The 19339-nt window shown below is 31.6% G+C and overlaps 1 protein-coding gene across 5 annotated transcripts in view; it reads left to right on the top strand.

Annotated features, from left to right (window-relative positions):
* The window catches only part of LOC130902217 (CUGBP Elav-like family member 4), a 1507660-nt gene that overhangs the window by 844368 nt on the left and 643953 nt on the right, over positions 1-19339 (top strand). Inside the window, exon 2 of one of the 5 annotated variants that reach the window (XM_057814160.1) lies at positions 10331-10367. The exons of the other annotated variants lie outside the window; for them this stretch is intronic. The gene's annotated coding sequence lies outside the window, so the exon portion shown is untranslated. The remainder of the gene's footprint in view (positions 1-10330; positions 10368-19339) is intronic. 5 annotated transcript variants of the gene reach the window in all.

The raw sequence follows: 19339 nt of genomic DNA, 5'->3' as shown, positions 1-19339 counted from the left end.
GTAAGTAACTTGAGAATTATTCTACAGCGAAACTTTCTCTCCAAGTTGCATTATCTTGTTATTACTTCATAATAAGTATAACTACGTCTCTTTAAACACTTATCACACCAAAACAAATTTACCAAGAACAATATAGAGACAATAAATTTGTCCAAATGACGAGAAGTTTTGTAAGCGGCCGACAATTTAATTACACACAGCGCATTCACCAGCATTTTCTCGCACCTGCTTCACTCGACCTCCTTCAGGCGAAGAATGTAGAAACGTGTTCTACTGGAATGGTGTTGTGGGCGGTAAATAAAGGGACTCAAAAGGTGCCGTACATATTTGATCTTTCACATATATTCTTATTATTTAATATGTACTCACCTTACTAAGTAAACGATTTATGTTCATTAGAACAGATGAAACAATGTCTAGATACATTGATGAATATTACAGTAAAGTTTATTTCCGTTTGAGACGTGAAGAATGGAACAATAAAATTATGATAAAGCTATACTGGAGTTGTAAATAGGTTATATTTTGGTCTGTTTAATGGATGAGTTATTTCAATACATACAAAATAATGATGTATCTGAATTGATCTCATTCAATCAACTTGGTTAAAAATTACTGATCATAAGTTTGAATGCATAAACAAATTATTTACTATTATTTCATTTTTATTTTATTTTGCTGTGTTTATGAAGAAAGCCGCATTTTGCTAAAATTGGTGGGAAAAGATGATGTGGACCTACAGGAGGACATTTAGAGACTAGTTCTCATATCTTTTTTATCCACTTTTTGTACATTTTCATATGCTTTTGAGGTCAAAGTATGTCTCGATCATTCTTTGTGCTCAACAAGCTTGTTTGTATTTACCAATGATACACTTGTGAACAGTCCCAAAGTTATGCAAAAGAAATTTCTTTTCTTGCACTTTTTTAACATTAAACGAAACTGTACCCCCTAATTAAAATAGAAGCGACGTATTATCATTATTTCTATTACTGGGAATGAGGACGTGTTGTCGGTCATAGTTACTTAGGTGATTCCCATGCAGTGCCCTTAGTTTTCTTCATCCTAACCTATGGGGGCTTCCCAAAATTGTGAACTTTTCTAGGCGTTGGTGGTTTAACAGCAAAGTTCTTATACTAGCCCAATCTTCCATCTGTTAATAAGAGCTTTACAGTTGCAGACTATCTTCATCGTAGTTTTCTACTCTTTGTCACAGAAGCGGTATATAGATTAAGCGGTCCTGTTTGTATTGTATCTGTAATAACGACTTACGCTCTACTCAAATATTTTGAATTTTTAGCTAGTCTGTATCTATAGATACTCTGCTATCGCCGTAACTTGCTTCCTGAATCTATAATTGTCGTTCTCTGCCATGCCGATCGTATTGGGGTTCTCATTCACGGTATAGTAACGAATCAGTTTAATATCGTACGTCGAACTTCTTAGCTGATTTATTTGTCTTTATTATGGATTGTTATAAGTGGGTAGTGTTTCTTCAGTAAGATTTTAGTTCTCTATTTATGCGATATATTATAACTTTCGAGTAGGACTTTGATCCAAAATGTGTAGTCGTTGGCCCTTTTCTGGCAAAGCTGCCTGCTTCTTCATTATCTGATATAGTCTAGCGGCGTTGTAGCAAGATTAGGGTAACTTTCTATAGGTTGTGCGTCTAGTCTTTGTTCGGAACCCACGCTAATTTGGACGAGCACTCAATTGCTTTCAGTGCCTTCAAGGCCACTTGGCTATCAAGTAACTCTACCAGATAAATAGTGAATGATTTGCCCAGTGGTATAGATAGCTTCGAAGTGCCCAATTTAGCTTCTTGCGCTAGCTTCAAACCATCTGTGCATCAAAGAGATGCATTTTGAGCTTGCAGATCTTCATTGACCAATGATGATTGGTGATTGATTACCACTCCGAATAGGATGTCTTTGCCTATCATGCTGTACATTTGGTTAATTGGTTTTTCACTGTTTCTCGCTAAATCGATCTTAGAATCCCCAGGTAAATTGTTGGATTTCCTGCTTTTAATTCTAATTATGGTGCCACTGAATGGCTCTTTTTCCCTGTGCTTGGGTCAGTCTTTGCTTCCTCTCTACTTAGCTACAATAGATCCGGTTCACAGTCCTAGGATTTTGTCCCTTTTGTAAAGATTTTGGCTTCTTTGTTTGTTGGATTCAGTTCTATTATCTTCAAGCTTGACCAAATCGTTAGCAATTCCATTGGCCTCGAGTTTCCATATGTGTTCAGGTATCTAGAGTCGTCAGCCAACTTATTGAGTGTAGTAATCCACAATCAGTGTAAATTCGGTAATTACGCTTTGCAGAGTCGTTGAATTGTTTATGCAGAAGAAAAAAGACGCGAAAAGCTAGACGCTGGAAAGCCAAAGGTGTTTTGTTTTTGCAAGACAACGCCCGTGCACCCAATTCTCATGTTGCCATCCAAAAAATTCGTGATTTAGGGTTAGAATTACTAGAATACACCCCTTATTGACTAGATTTGTCTCCGTACGACTATCATCTCCTTCCTCAACTGAAAAAAAGTTTGGAACGTTCTAAATTTTTTCCAACGAGGAGGTACTAAAAGCTGTGGAGGTCTGGTTTGCAGAGCAAGAAGAAATATTTTTTTGGAGAGTTCTAGAGACCTTGCAGGTTCGCTGTAATAAATTTATCCAATTAAGAGGAGAATATGATTAATAAAATATTTTTACATTGAAATTTTGTTTGGTTCTATAGTAGGCTGAGAATTTTTCAATATATCCTCGTATATATTGAAAAATATTTTGTTGTTTTTTTAATTATTTGAATGAAACCTACTTTGACAAAATAATTTGTATATTGCCTGTTAATACTACTTCTTCATATCAGTTATGATTATATTAATCACCACACAATTTGTAAATTATTTTGTCATTTGATCTTCTTAGATATTCTCCATTTTTGAATGGAACAACAATCAAACATTACTACTAAGCTGATTATAATTCAATTCAAACTACAAAATGTTTCCAAAACTGAGTAACTACAAAATGTTTATAAAACCCCAAATCAAAAGTTTCATGTCAAAATTACAGTTTATAAATTTTATTTGAATATTTACCAATTAGTTATTGCACACGTAAAAATTCATATTATTTCATAACTTTACCCTGCTTAAAAAATGTTTGACTACTGCTTTGAGCTCGTTTTCTATCGCTTTGCTCATTTATAACTACTTTGAAATGGAACTAACCTTACAGACCCAAAATTACACTCACTTGGCTCTAATTGTGTTTATTTTGGATTAATACCTGGAGAATTTACACTTGTGTCATAATTGGGAAGCAGAGCAATAATGAATAAAGCTATGCCGCGTTACTTTGTACTTTGTTGTAAAGTTAAATTTCGATTCTACTGTTTCAGAAAATGAAATTTGTGAATATGTATAGTGTTAATCAACGACAGCACACAGAAATGAATTGGATAAAGTAATACTAACATTTATCATATCATGGATTGAGATTACTCGTAATTAAGAGAAATATAAACATTAAAAGACAGTAAATTTTTCACGATCAATCTATATTTTTGGGAAATATTCATATATTCTAATTGAAACCGAATTAGAAACCGAGCAAACAAAATCATCCTCTTGTAAAGCAGCTTTTTTTATAGAATAAAAAATTTAGTGAGAAGGAATTTCCAAGTTTTAATTGTTGCGCGACCAACTGAACATTCACATGAGAAATTTGCTCGAAGCGTTTGTAATTGGGTATACGCGCTAATATGAGAAACTCAGTAAAAGGGGAGAACAAAACCATGAGAAAATTGAAAAAAAGCTGAAAAAGGATCGATGAGATTGGGAAAATAGCTATTGAACTAATTTAAAATTTTGCTGTAATAGATGAGTGAGATTCTTTTCTTAATTTAAAATTTATTCCTGCTACTCGTGGGATATTATTTCAGTTATACAACTTTTTGAGATTTTAGAAAGTATATCAACAATTTTATGAAATCTTGTGTTCGTGTCTTAGCCTCTCGTGTACTCTTGTTAAATTTCTGTAACAAACTGAAAATTATCTAACAGATTTCATGCGGACTTTTTTTTGCTTCAACTTATTACTTATTACTAATATGAAAATTGATAGTTCAAAACTATAGGAATTGAAAATGCGAGGTTTGTGTGGATTTGCAAAGCCGGAAAAATGTTTGAAAAAATGAATTATTCAAAAAATCAATAAATCTCCATTCTCTCAGAAAAAATTTACGCAACCCAATTTTTTGGCCGGGAGAGTCAGACAAGCCTTTTTTTAAAGTGTGTAATGAGGGAAATATTTTCTCCTTCATTACGTAACATGATTTTTTTTATTTTATTCGTTTTAATATCTACTTTAAAATTTTCTTGGTTTGTGGGATCAGAAACAGAGAAACGGACAGAAATATTCAGCAAACCAGCTTAAAATCCATTGATTCCGAACTCATTTTAGATAAATAGAATTATAGTTGATGAATATAATCTAGAGTAAATGTTTCTCTGTGGAAATACCTTTCTTCCATATTGATTATGATTTGAAATATTCTATCAATACTTCTATTTCTAGAATTACATGTTCATATTTTTTATACAGATCATAAAGTTGCTGTAGTGGTAAGCTTCTAGAACTACGATAGTTTAAAACTTTAAAACTTTCAAGAAATGTCAAACCGTTTTACTCTTCAGACCTTTGAAAAACTTTGAGCTTTTAGTGTTAGTGGGTATCATCTTTCGTGCTACAAAAAATGTATACCTATACCTATTAATCATCGAGAAGAATATGAGTCGTGGGTGCAAACCGTCAGAAAAAATTATAATCATTATGGAACAACCGAGAAATATTTATTCCACATTATATTCATTGACTTGAATTCTATTTATTGAAAATGCCTTCAAAGTCAATGGATTTGCTGGTTTGCTGGATAATTCTGACCGTTTATGAACCCACAATCCAGATGATCTTAAAGTAGACATTAAAACGAACTATATAAAAAAATCATGTTGCGTTAAAGAAATTTCCTCCCTCATCACACATTATAAAAAAGGCTTGTCAAAAAAATTAGGTTGCGTAATTTTTTTCCTAAAAGTAAATAAAATTTCTTATCAAATATATTTTAGGCAAACCATTTCATAGCAAAACATTTTTATGGCTTTGTAAATTCACGCAAACCTCGCGTTTGCAATTCCTATAGTTTTGAACTACCAATTTTCATAAAAAATTACGTGCACGGTATGAGGGTACTTTTTAGATTGACCGCCCTGGACTATAAATCAAATCATGAATAACTTTATACAGATAGTGTTACAAGTATATTGTAAAAAGTTCATTTCAATAGATCTTTTTCCGTTGCAAATTGGTGCATGCAAAAATTTTGGAATTCATAAACAAATAGTTTGTTGGATTATATTGACGCAGTTTTCAGTTAAATAATCTGGTAATTGGCTAAAATTAGATATTTGATAGTATTTGATGTATTTGTTGCATTTGTATTCTAGAAACAATTGTGCCATAAATATAAATATATAAATGTAAAAAATATTTATGGTATAGCTAATACAAAATTACTTCGTCTATGATGCCTTTACGGTGTTATCATTTTCGAGAGTATGAAATTATTGACTTTATACTTACTAGTGAAGACACAGTGAAGATGGAATGGATTTTAATGGAGTTGAGGTGGTTGTTCATGACTATGAACCTTTGTTGATGGTTATGAAATTTCAAATATTGTTTGGAAAAATAATAAAGTTGTTACGATTGTGTCAAATTTGGTAGGTGAAATGCTTAAAGTCTAGGTTCGACGTTATGACAAAATATGAGATACGTTAATATTGATCTGCTCAAGATGGTGATCATAATCAATACATGGATGATATTGATTTCGTTGATAGTATCATGGGATACTTTAAAATCTTAGTGCAAAGTAAAAGGTGGCTAGTACTCGTATTCCACCATCTATCAGATTGAACAATGGCAAACGCGTGTCTTATATATTTAACGCAAACTTGGACAGAGAAAACCAAAAGAGTCGCAGTTCAATTGGAAGTGTTATTGAGACAAACAAGGTCCTGCGCAACATGTTTCCCCTACTGCACTACGTGAAGATCAATAAGGACACTGGCCAGTTTTGTCAGAAAAAAGGATTAGATGCAAATTCCCTGTACAGGAGTCTTCCAAACTTTATGTTATGTGAGAAATGTGGTGTAGGATTATACTACAACAAAAAAATTGATTTAGTGAAAGCCTCCGATAGTATAAACTTGGGAAATATATTGGAAATAATGAGGAATAGAGAAGTAATGTATGGGGATGATCTACTAATATTCGCTAATACAAAAGAAGACCTGCAACTGAATAAAGAAGTGGAGTAATGAAATAAAGCATTACGGGCTCTGCAGATAAACATACGAATGGCATAGATAATGGGATTATCAAACAAACCATAAGAGAGATAACTGTGCAATTACAAGAACAGAAAAAGAAGAGTGTTAACAATCTAAAGCATCAAGATACAATCATAGTACTAGATTGAGAATTTGACGAAGAGGTAGCCAATGGAGCTAAGGAGTCAAGTTAATATCCACACATATAGCCCTGTTCAGGGTATTATTTAACAAAAAAGAGATAAAAAAAGTACAAAACCGAGATTCCATGAATCAGTACTATTGCCAATACTGATCTATGGTTGCAAATACTGGATAATAAAATTGAAGCAAAAAATAACAACATGTGTGAAATGGAATACTAAGAAAAATAGCGAGGTTGAAGAGACTGAATAAAATAAGACATGCAGTGCAAAAAGTCGATCAACATTTGAGATGATTTGGACACATAGTGAGAATTGAGGACAGAAAAGTAAAGGTGATATGGGAAATCTAAACAAACGAAAGGAAGAGGCAGACATGGGAGGAAATGGGATGGAAAAATACCAAAATAGCCTGGAAGAAAATGGACTAGAGACGGGCTTAAACGGAAGCAAAAGTAGAATTAAATAGAGAAGAAATATCACCTCTACACCTATGGTAAAAGAGTTTTCGGATAAGTGAGTAAGTATATTAAATAAAAACAGGCCTAGATATGTTATGTATGATACTTGAGCAAAGTACAAGCTCTGCTTCCATCAACAATTTATGTTTGTCTACTAGAATCAACAAATCCAATGGTTAATTACTATGAACGATCCGTAAACTCACTTCAGAAGTGTATTAATGTACATTATTATTATTCATTACGCAACCCATGCACTACCTGCGTCTTTTTGGAATAATACTCTATTTATCGCAACAACGCAACATTTTCATATAATGCGCAATTAACTGTAACAATTTGAATTGTTTCTAACGAATCACTTCAATTCGATCTTGTCATTAATAAGGTTCATAAGTCAATCAAATCCTTACCTTTATAGATTTGTTATTTTTATTGTTAACACATTAGTTGCGCTACTGCTAATTACTTGAAATATCAGAGGTGCTTCCAACAGCAGCAAAAGATTTATGACTGATTTTATTAGATTTCACATCCCCCTTGCTTTATTGATTAGTGTCTGTACAGGCTCTGTTTGCAGAGGTTGTAGCAAATATTAATTTTCTTGTTGGGCATATTCGTGATTCGAAAGATTTATGCTGTGCCAAATTTCGACCGTGAGTTCCCAAACTTTCAATTTGATTTATGGAAATAATTGATAGTTTTTAGTGGATAATTACAACGTTTGTGGCATTATTAGGAATTTATTCAATTACCTGTTTTATATAACAGAATGTGTTTCTGATTGATAACAATTGATGAATATCTTCATTCAAAAGTCATTACGAATGAATAACATACAACTATAATTTCCAATATGTGGTATTTGACCCATTACTGACCCACTGCAATTGAAGTTCCATAACAATTCAGAATTTTCCAAGAATAAAAATTTTCAGTTCTTAGAGAAGCTTTTGATGCTAAAAAGAATAAACCAATGAACAGGTGGCTTAGTTGACAATATCAATTGACTCATAGTGGAAGGAAGTTGTTTTGGGTAACTCTTTCTACCATTTACCTGCTTGATTTCATTATGGAAACAGAAAAGCTACTTTCTTTCTAATATAGCTATTATTTTCATTTTCATGAATGCTACTTTTTACTATGGTCAAAAAATGGAATTATATTAAAATTTTCTTCCAACTAAAGTTGCTGCTCTTTTCCAGGAAAAATTGAAAAATTACCTCGTACTATGTTTTTATTATTTACAGTCCGATTTCAATTTTGCAACGAAAATATATTTTCTAAATATATTTAGAAAATTTCATATTAATTGCATAGACTTAACAAAACAGCACTGTAGGGAAATAGACATTACGTGGAAATAAAATAAATTATGAATACAAGATATAAACATCCACTTTCTTAAGAAGTGTAAGGTAGATGTCAGATGATTTCCAATCCGAATATGAACTATTGAAATGACAATAATGTCGTCTCAGTTTTGATACATTGTATTTTAGAATTCCAAAATCCACGAATCGATATTCCAGGAAGAATTTCGATTCAATTGACTCTAGTTTATATGACGTTCATCGACCTTTTCATACCCATATAAGGGATTGGAACAAGCACCAAAAAATGGTGGTCTTATTTGTTCTGGGCCATAAATATTTCTATGATCCAAGAATAGTTATTGCGTTGTTGATTAGATTTTAACATATATTTTTTACAATTCTAGAGAAGTATTTTGTATATTCTTCTGAATTATGGTCTTGAACCACACATAGCTTATACAGGAAGAAATGAGCTTGGTTTGAATTGGTTAGATCATTTAATTGTAAAAAAAGGAAACTAAATATAAAATGTGTGTATTATATAGAAATCTGAGAATTTACTCGATTAAGGAATACAATGTTTCACTGTATTTGTTGTCTCTTTGTATGATTACTACTGTGAATTCAAAGCAACACGTATGTCTTGTAGTTAGATTCGTGAAGAAGACAATTGATCATATGTTGTTATGTTTGATTTCTATTAATAGAAGAAGTATGTAGAAAATAGGTGTTTGATCAATCTAGATTGAGTCACGCGATAGAAAACCTCCACCGTTCCTACTATAACTTATGGTACTAATAATTCGTTTAAACAAGCAAATATCAAGTCGAGAACTTGGTGAAAAATTACAAAAAAAAATCTTCTATCCGCTATCTCGATTTATTCAAGGATTTCGGCAGCTGAAATTTCCACTTTCCATCCACACCTTGCTTGACTTTCTTGAAATTAAAATGTGCTCTACGAGAAACACATGAAAGACAATTCTAAGTAATATTTTCATAAACGCTGAGATAGATGCAACATCAAAAAAAGTGGATGCTTCTGATCTTACATCGCACATATCATTCTACATGTACATCGAAATAAATCGACTGTTTTCACAAGATTGTAATATAATTGATTAGCACGGAAGAGCGTGAAAAACCATCACTGACGAAAATTGTGTCAATTGAAGTAGCAGCTCTCTAGAAAAAATTTATATTTATGTGAACAATGGAAACATTTTTCTCACGATTCCCAAAAAAATTTCAAACTAGGTGCCTTGGTAGCTGGTTCCAAATGGTTCCTTTCTGAGAAAGGAGTCCCGATAAATTGAAGTTCTGGTCGCCTGTAGGCGAACTCGGTGTTTACAAGCCAAATCTGCCTGTCGACTAGGTCTTGCAAATACCACTATTTCTCATGATCACCATTGTAAATTATTTCTTTTACTCAAAGCAACGGAAAGGGCTTTAACAAAATATTTTTCACTGTGAAGAGAAGTATAAACAAAACACGAACATCCCGAAAATCTCTTTAAAATTTTACACTGTAGGTGAAGTATTTTTTAAGTACCGAAGAACTCGGTACTTATGAACTACGTTTGCCTGTCGAACAGGTTTTGCAAATACTGCTCTAGGTGTGATTATGTTGGACAGCTGAGATTAGCATATGGCGGAGTAGTATCGGTAAAACAGTCAGATCAGTAACTTTTCTTTCATGCTCTAAGCTGTCCCAGTTTTTGATCAACTCTGGATCTAAGCCTTGTAGAGGATTAGAAGCTGTTGTGAATCATTACAGGACAATTGCATGAGTAATATATGCAAGAAATTATTCATCAATCAAAATCAAAAATCTTAAGCGAACGATTTTATTTGAACATATTTTATACCCCACTTTCACAGAACGTGCTGGAATGTACTAGGTATAATTAATATGGAAATTTATGATTTAATAATTATTGTAGTATGATTCCACACTCATTCACAAAATTTTATTCCAGTCTGTATAAAATTACATATCATTTTATTGTTTCAGGTAAGTTGATGACTTCTTGTATCCTCATATAACTCGAGTAAGTATGAAAATATTTTTTATTTTATTATCTCAAATATTCTAATCAGAAAACTGTTATCATGGAAGTAGTGATAATATAATGACAAACAGCTATTAGAAGATATATCCCTCTCTTAATAACTTATAAATTAAAGGAAAGTTTGTTGTTGTGTGGCTAAGAAGATACTCACATTTACAATATCTGACATGTTTCTCAATAAGTTAGCGTATTGAAAAACAAACACATTTTGATAAACTAAACATAAACTGTTCACATACAACCTCTGAAGATAATCATTTGGTTATCGAAACGCACATCAGGCAGAGTATTTGAGATTATTGATTCGGTGGAAATACATACCATTTATACTATAACGGATCTAGTAACATTAATAATGGAGAACGATTTTACGATAACTAGCAATTTATTCTTGTCTTTCCATAAAATTAATTCGATACTATTTGCTTAAATGACAGATTTCTATGGCATCATAGGCATTATTATTCTATGAACACCGTTACTCTGACAGTTTATTATCAAGAATTGTTATTGTTCATTGGATTAACAACCAAATGAATATAGAACATATAGCAAATTTTGGTTGTTCACTGCTGCTAACAGAAAAATCGAGAAAGACGTATGAAGCAATGCCCAACCAAAGACTGTCATTGCAGTTTCCAAAACTGTGGTTTTGACGTTCTTTCACGAAAAACTCAATATGTCTCTATCAAACTTTCACACAAATTGAGAAAAAGCAAGAAAATATATTTATTCTAATTTTGTAAATAATGTTAAAGTGAGAGGTATGTTCTCTAAAACTCTATTAATATAGGCTATTTATCAAATGAATAAGATAAGTTTTAATGGCATAAATTGTTACGACCCGAGAATAATAAGTTTATTCGCAATTCTAACTTATGTCTTCCGAAACTGTAGTATTCGAGGCTCACAATATAGGGAGGAGAAAAAAGTTTATCACGGAATCTCAATTTTGCAATTACGATATTCTCTTATACTTTGTGAACGTTTTTAATTTCAAGAACTGTAAAAGTGGACGAACTGTAGCAATTTGCAACAATCATATTTTTGTAATTTTTTTCTGTTTTTTAAACGGAGCAATGATTTATTTTTTAATAAATGTTCGTTTGGAATTTCGGGAGCTCCATGATATGAGATTGATAAACAAATTTGATACGTTGGAGAGGCAGTTGCACTACTTAGATTAATTACAATCAAGTAATTATCACTAGCATAATAATCAATATCGGAAAAGAGAATGAAGTAAGTTCGAATTTAGGTTCGCATTAAAGCGAAAACATCAGACGATTATGTGACGTAGATAACATTAATCTTCAATTGGAACACGGAGTGGAGGTCGATAACGAAAATATATCGAAGAAGAAACAGACATTAGATCTATTATAGGAAGAACAAGAATGGATAAAGTATCATATGTTGGTTTAACTTAATAGAGAAGCCTTTTTCATCATTTGAAAATCAAATAATAATTTTTTTTCTCAGATATTTCATTATCCAATCAGAACATTATTGGAAAAAAAAGTATACATACCTAACCTATACAAGTAATACCTTAGGACAGTGTTAATTATTATACTGATCGTAGTGTTGTACTTAGTGTATTTCTTTATCAATAACAATTACTCTTGACATTATATTAAGAGTACAATCTGATGTTAAGATTAATCAGAACCTCACAGCTAGCTTCAATTACTACTCTCGAACTAATTAAGGTTGTACTCAACAGCATCGTTAGTTTTCTAGTGCATTTTGTACACAAGCACTTCACTTTGCTTCTTACAATCTACTTAATTGGTATTATGATGAAGTCGTAGTATAGTTGGTCAATAGTATCTATATCTGGATGTTTCTGGAGAAATCTGTTTATAATGTACAGATGAATCCTCAGTACATTTTTCTGAAATCTTTGCAGAATACTCCGATTAGCACTGCCTTATAGTTGAATACCATACAGCCAGAGGGTTTGATAGTATGTTTATGAAGCATAAGCTCAAGTTATTTCTAATTTTCTTTAATGAACTTTTTAGCGAAGCTAAGCTTCCAGAGTTTTATCTTTTTACCGTTTTACCGAGTATTTTACTTTTGCTCTATTTATGTATGGGATTCATTATTTATGTTGTCAATAATTAGTGGTATAAACAATGCATTCATATCTCTAGAAATATATATTGATGCACTACAAGTTATATTACCAATTCGTTTTCATGAAATTTACTGGGTACCGATTATCCAAATCACGTATATGTGTAGTCACTCCTGTCTAATATGGAATATTCATTCAATTTTTGACTGAGGAATTCTCAAAAATCGTATCGTTCACAGAAACTCCAGCATACAAATTCGAATGACTGGAGATTAGAATTAGTTCAATATTTCCAAGGATAAATGCTATGCTCAATTTTTATAAAATTATTCATATAAACATTGATCCTGATTTTCATTAAAAAATTCTTTTGAGAGGATATCCGAAGTAAAGAAGTGAATTTTCTATTTTAATCTCAGTATCGATCACTAGAATCTAATTTACAAGGAAAAGCGATGTCTAAATTATAAAATATGAAAATTGAGTTATTAAAAATGCAAGATTAGCGCAGTAGATAGATGAATGGAAATTTCAACCCTTTGTAATTTAAGTATTTGCATTTAAATAAACACTTGATAAAAATAATCGTGAAAAAATGTAGAAAATTAGGCAATTAGGAAGCAACCCTATGAAAGAAAAGGCTTTTTATCAAAGGGGAAACTTTACCGATATATTCGTTACCGCAGGTAAAACAGAGACTTGAAAAAATATTTGCAGAACTGAATAAATTTTCATTCGCCGAGGAGGAGCGGTATGTAAACTAACTGACGAGCTTTTGAGTCAGCCGGGTGCAATTAGTACATAAAAGATAAAATGGCAAAAAAAGCCAACGACATAGAAATAATAAAGAATGCTCGTTTTAAAGATGCTTGCTTTGTACTCGAGTAGCCATTTGGAATGGATTTCAAGTGTACGCAGTTTTTTACTTTTCTCTCTCACTCGTGTTGACTTTTGTCTTTGCTCACTCACTTTATTCCTCTAGGGTAGTTCATATCTAGTGCCATAGGCTATTAATTATTTTTTTTAAGATAAATCGCTTTTTATGTTCACTGTTACCTGAGAATATTGCAGCTTTTTATAAGAGGAAAGCTGAATTTCAATTATCAATAAACTGAAATATACATTTTCTGCGCTTTGATCTTATGAGCCTTACTTTAAGAGATTGATAATATACAGTTTGTCCATGGAGTAGAGGAAATTATTGATATGTCGATTTATGTGGTTGAATAAAAAGTTTTACAAAATAATTCAAACCAACTGCACTTATCGATTGAAAGTATACAAGGTTACAATTTTACCCCAAAACATGTTTACAACATATTTTTTTAACCATTAATAGTGAATATTTCCAGGTTCAAAAATCAATAAAATTCTATTTCTGAATATAATCTTCTTCTAAAGGCAAGACTCTTGTGGAGCGCTGGGAAGCCAAAACTTTTTTCTACACAATATAGGGACATTTACTATAGGACGTTGTCAATTTCGTAACGCAGTTTAGCTAATTTTTCTATCTATCTATCTATGGCATAAAATAAATATTTATTTTCTACTTAGCTTCCCCTTGCGTTGTGAGTGTGAAGCTTCGAAGGCAAAAGTCCTCCTACCTTATGGCATATAGCTGATAAGTATTCATCATATCATCTATCGACGCCAATGTCAAAAAGAACCCACCCCAACAGCCAGACTCTAAAAATAAACAGAGAAAGCAAACCCTCATCTTTTTTTTTATCAAATATTTATTAACATAAGGAATATACACATATAAAATTAAGGCATCATACTGAAAATTAAGGCAGAGACAAGGGGAAAGAAAAATGTATTATATGAAACATAATTAACGAAAAATAACATGAATAGTTTCGTATTCGTCTATCTGTAGTATGTAGTTTGACCAAGTCTTCATCTTCGTCATCAAGTGTCATATCGTTTCCCCATTGGTTTATGCATGTGGAAGTCCATGTGTTTGTTCTATCGATGTCTGTGTCTGTGTTTTTAGTGTTTTTCCAGCATTTTGTCTGATCTGTATTATGCAGTCGTGTATGATTCTTGTTGCTCTTTTATCGTATCTAAATGTGCACAGTTTCCGTTAGTGATGACATAATATTTTTAATCTTTATTAATCCATATGTTTTTCTCTCTGTTGTATCTTTGTCCCATTTATTCCTGCAAGGCAACTATTTTATCTGTTTCCCTCAGTTTTTTATGTCTATCTTTGTGTTAATTGTTATGATGTCGTCTGGGTTGTTGTTTGTCTATGTATGTTGTATGCTATATAATTTTTTTTAGTTTTTCTAGATTTTTTTTGGTTTGAATCGTTGTTTGTTATTTCCCTTGAGTAATTATTGTATTAAATTGTCAGAATGTGTGTTTAAATCTTTAGAGTTAGACTAACCTTAGATAAAACAAAAAATAAAGTGATATAGAAAGGGTATAAGTCTGAAGAATTCATGCCAATAGAGGAGTCCGACAAGTTGATCCGCTCTCCACTGTATTATTTAATATGGATTTAGAAGTAATTATCCAAAATTCTAAATTAAAAAGCGATGGGACAATCTTCAATAACGAATGCCAATGTCTAGCTTTCGCAGAGGACGTAGCGTTGATAGCAAAATCCAAGAAGCACTTAAAGAAAGCAGTAATGAAGTTGTAAGAGGAAGGCAAAAATTTTGGACTAGAAATAAATCAAGAGAAGACAAAATATATGATCAAGGGAAATACATAGAGAGATAAAGAAGATTACTTGTCCTTTAGGACAAACCAAACACAAAGAGTACAATTTCGAAAGAGTTTTCATTTTTGTGTATCTAGGAGTAGTAATAGAAGAATAACTAAAGAAACACAAGAATTCGGAAGTGTTAGATAGTCAAAATACGTATCAAGACAAACAAAAATAAGAATATATAAAACGGTAGTAAGACCCCCACCGCATGTGCATGTGAGACATGAAGCCATGTTGGAAAGATGGGAGTGGAAGAAACTAAGAGAAATCTACGGAGGAGTACACACAGAAGAGGGCTGGAGGAGAAGAACTAATAAAGAATTGGAGGAACTTTATGGAGAAGCTACAATAAGCTCGTTTATCAAGGGACAGAGAGTGAGATGTTGAGAAACTACATAGAGAACGGATGCCAAAATTAGTACGGCAAAGAAGACCAATAGGAAAAAAGAAAAAGGAACGACCAAGAAAGAGATGGTATAACTGTGTAATGGAAGACCTAAAAGATAATAATGCTCAGAATTGGAGAGAAAAAGCTGTGAACAGGAAGGAATGGAGAAATATTGTGTGGAAAATGCAAATAGGAAAACTTTGATATATAATATATGAAACTATGTAATATTGCCATTCTTGCCCTAGGCCTACTTATTGATATATTTTGTATCTGTTTATGCCGTTTAAGATTATGTTCTCTTTTAGCTCTAAATTTTTTATATCTAGAGTCGTATTAACTTTGTATTTTTCTCTTATGTCTTTTTCTTTTGTAGTTATCTAAATGCCTATGGTCTTATCTCCTTCTTTTTCGCCTGCGTCTGTATATATTTGTGCATCTTGTGCTATGCGTCCCTCCAAAAAAGTGGCCATGAAGGTATTTACCTAATTATTATATGAACAGGTGTTTCAGATAAAGACTATTGTTTCGACTTAATTTTAGTTAATTGAGTATAATGCTATAATCAAAATCCATCTACTGTAACATATTAATGAAAAAATTCAATTGAATTGCATCTGTATACATATTTAATTCGAGCTAGCTGTTACTTGTTGCTCAAAAAGCAATCGCAGCACTTACCTTGCCTGTAGTTTTTTTATATGCATTCATTGCAATTTAAATATTTATTTCATTAGGTACTTTATTCGACCATCGCTGAGAACAAAAACACGGATTTAATTGAACAAATCTGCAGTTGATATAGTTATTAACTAGGGCAGAACAGAAGCAAAATAATAGTTATGTAACTATTATTATAACTAACTTATAGAACTAATCCATACGTCGTATTAATATGACATTTGGACATGTGAAATAAAAAAATTGATGCGAATTAACAATAACAAAAGTAGCGAAAGTGATGTCAACCTCTAGAAAACAAGTAGCACTCGTAGAACCGTGACTACCGCATATTACATTTAATAGTTACCAAGTTACAATCGTTTGAAATTATTTGAAAATCGTCAATATTGAGATATTTTCCAGTCATAATTATGTAACTTCAACCATAGACACAGACATTTTTAAGATAATGAGCCGAATGAAGCTTTACCTGTGTCTCTAATTTCAGACGTGAATGTTACAAAAATAATCTTTAACTCACGGATGAATACTGTCACGGATGAATATTGTCCACGGATAAATATTAATCACTGATAAATACCACCTACATATGAAATCTGACATATATGCCATTTCTAGTCCCAATATATTTTTTTCTCATTCATATAGAACGAATAATATAAAAAATTTATATAATAAATAATTTGATTGTAAGAATAACCTTAGTAAGTCCATAGCAATTGGATACGGATGATTAGGTTAGGTTAGGTTTGTTTAGTTTTAAAATTTCCGTATTTTTAAATTAAAATTTTACCACGGTTTTTTTCCATGGAGGGTGGTGATTTTGAATCATATTGTAAGATTTGGATACACGAAGTTACATTCTGATCCGTTTCTATAAAGAATTCCGGGCCCATAAGATTAAAGTGATGGTCACGGATTTTTCTGTGAAAGAAGGCGATTTCCGTGTCTCTAAGAGTCACCGAAATTTCCGTGGAGGGTGCCAATAACAGCACTGTGATTGTTTACTTAACAAAAAAGATCTCCAAATAAAGAAATATAAATCTCTAAAGCAATAGTTAAAAAATATCGTTCTTCAAAATAGAATAGAAAGATTATTGAAGCTACTGTTCATTCCACACCATTAACGCATTCTGCTCAATTCTCGCTTTTCCTGAGATAATACTTTCAATAAAAATTGTCTCATCCTGTCCAATTCTTATTACAAATTTCATCTGATTTAATATTGCAGTAAATTATGAAATGTTCATAAATACCCCCATCGCAACATAATTTTATTCATATGTCTTGAATACTAAACTTAAACTCAACTATAAAGTGGAGTAAAATGTCAAACATATCGTTTAAAATAACAATTCGGTGCAAATTGTGAAACTATATTAACTAGAAATGCCAATATTTTCCACATGGTAAGAAACCAGAAAATCGTGCCCTAAAAAATTGAGAAATACTGTACCTGAACTAAAACATTAATCATTTTCGAAATATTTATATTATCCTTCGTATGCTGCCTAAATTTTATTATTATAGTCATTAAGCTCACTTTTTGAGAAAATTGTTCGAACAAGCAATCAGTACCCAAACAAAACGTCTACTATTATAATGGATGATCCTTTCTTATGGTTATTATCCACCATATATCTGGTAGACACGACTCAGTGGCAGCCTAATGATATTTTGCCATGTTCATCAAGTTTATTTGTTTACTCAAACCACTCCTCTTTGTATAACAGAGGACGCCGCTCCGGCTTCGCTTCTCGTATGTTTATTGTGACGTAATCGCTCTCTATTGAGGCGTCTAGGATGGCTGTGAGGGTTGTTTGTTTTTTCGACACCAATTATTGTCGCTTGCTTCGATCGATGCCCTAGAATATAAGCGACTCGACTTCCAATGAAAAGAACGCAACAGGATGGAATTTTAAACGTTCTTCATTCACCATATGAACGATAAAGTCTGGCCATTTTTTTGTCGAAAATATCAATTGAAGAGCTTAGCAATAAAATTAGAGAAATAATTCATTTCAGATCATTTACACTGCACTCTACGTTTGAAATAAAGCTGATATATAAGATTTATTTGTAAGCAAATGCAAAGTTTTCAGTATATTGGAAGTCCTTCCAAGTTTGCTTCTGTCAGTATTAATTTATTATCATTTTGATTTTTAGTGATATCTTATAGGTTTTATTTATAATTTATTGAGATTAGTTTTACTAAAGATAATAATTAAACGAAAGGCAGAAAATCGATATAAAAAATAAAAGAAATTGAATTGATATTTGCAAGTTAATTAATTATAGTTATTTTATATATAAGGAATTATTTATTAAAAATGATATATTCTAAAAGGATTGCATATGTACAAATCATAATTTGTATCATAGAATAATGTTATTAATTATAAATTGATATAAAATTTAGTGGAAGATTGATTTTTTTTTAAAAAAAAAATATATGAAACTGTTGCCAAAATGACCCATAATAGTGAAAATTCATAAACTATTAATGAAATAAAAGTTTATTTAAAAATATAAATATAAGAACTGACAAGTGTTTGAAAAGTGAAGGACATTGTGAGGAGACAAGAGAAAAAATCTAGTCAGTCATATTATATGGTTGCTATTAAAAAAAAAAGAGCATGAAGGATTTTTGAAAAGGGTATCAGCAGAAAAGAGAATGGGGAGTGCAAAGTTATAAGAAATAGAAGTTAAAATTGAATCAAAATACAAAATAATTGCAAATTATTAAAGATGAATGGAAGATAAATATCTGGAATGAAGAAAATCCAATGAGTTGAAGATTTGTTACTAATCCAATGAGTTGAAGATTTGTTACTGACAATTCACAGAAGTAAATGCAAGTTTTAGATCTGATATTGCAAGATATTATCATCTCAGGTCAGTTCCTTCACGTATTATTGGCCAATAATAATAATAATAGTAACAATATAAAATAATTTATATAAAAAAAAGGAATATTACCTATACTTACGTTGATAATGGATAAAATTCCTTATTTGTGAGGTTAAGATTCCTTTTCCGTAGAAATAATATGAATTGTGTAGTATAATTAAATTTTG

This window comes from Diorhabda carinulata, chromosome X (genome assembly GCF_026250575.1).
Source record: "Diorhabda carinulata isolate Delta chromosome X, icDioCari1.1, whole genome shotgun sequence".
Taxonomy (NCBI): domain Eukaryota; kingdom Metazoa; phylum Arthropoda; class Insecta; order Coleoptera; family Chrysomelidae; genus Diorhabda; species Diorhabda carinulata.
This window is presented reverse-complemented; position numbering and strand designations above follow the sequence as displayed.